The sequence below is a fragment of the Pygoscelis adeliae genome, unplaced genomic scaffold, assembly GCF_000699105.1.
Source record: "Pygoscelis adeliae isolate BGI_AS28 unplaced genomic scaffold, ASM69910v1 Scaffold101, whole genome shotgun sequence".
Classification (NCBI taxonomy): Eukaryota; Metazoa; Chordata; class Aves; order Sphenisciformes; family Spheniscidae; genus Pygoscelis; species Pygoscelis adeliae.
Window position 1 is genome coordinate 7,107,652 of NW_008824238.1, and position 507 is coordinate 7,108,158.

General features: G+C 49.1%; 1 protein-coding gene across 1 annotated transcript in view; it reads left to right on the plus strand.

Annotated features, from left to right (window-relative positions):
* NCOA2 (nuclear receptor coactivator 2) overlaps positions 1 to 507 on the plus strand; it is a 189,482-nt gene that overhangs the window by 181,186 nt on the left and 7,789 nt on the right.

Below are 507 nucleotides of genomic sequence, written 5' to 3' on the forward strand. Positions count from 1 at the left end.
TTGCCGTTGATTTATATTTGCACTGCTGCATGCTTAACCCATTTCATGTTTCATCCTGCCTAAGTGTTTTTCCACTTCTCATTGCGTTATACGTAGGGCAAAAGTCTCATGAATTATTTAATTTATTACTTTCTGCACAGTGCTTCTCCTGAGAAGGGCGGTAGAACTGAACTAATTTTCACACAGATTTCCAACTGACAGGGCAATTAGTGTTTGCGTAGGTCAAAACCGATTTGTATTCCAGGCGGGAACAGTACTAAAGGGAAGACGTTGTGGAGCTCTTGGCGTGTGGCCAAGTAAATGAGGTGGGGTTTTTTGGTGCCCCTCCTCAGTGGAAGGGGCTTTTTACGGAAAGAGTCTTCATTTAAAATCCGCTCGTTACAACAAACCCGCTATTTCGAGACCTGACGCGATCTGAAACGGGAGCGCCGCGTTTTTCCCCCCGCCTCATCCCAGCGTCGCAGCTGTGCAGACCCATCCACGGGCCAGCGGCTGGCCCCGCCGGCC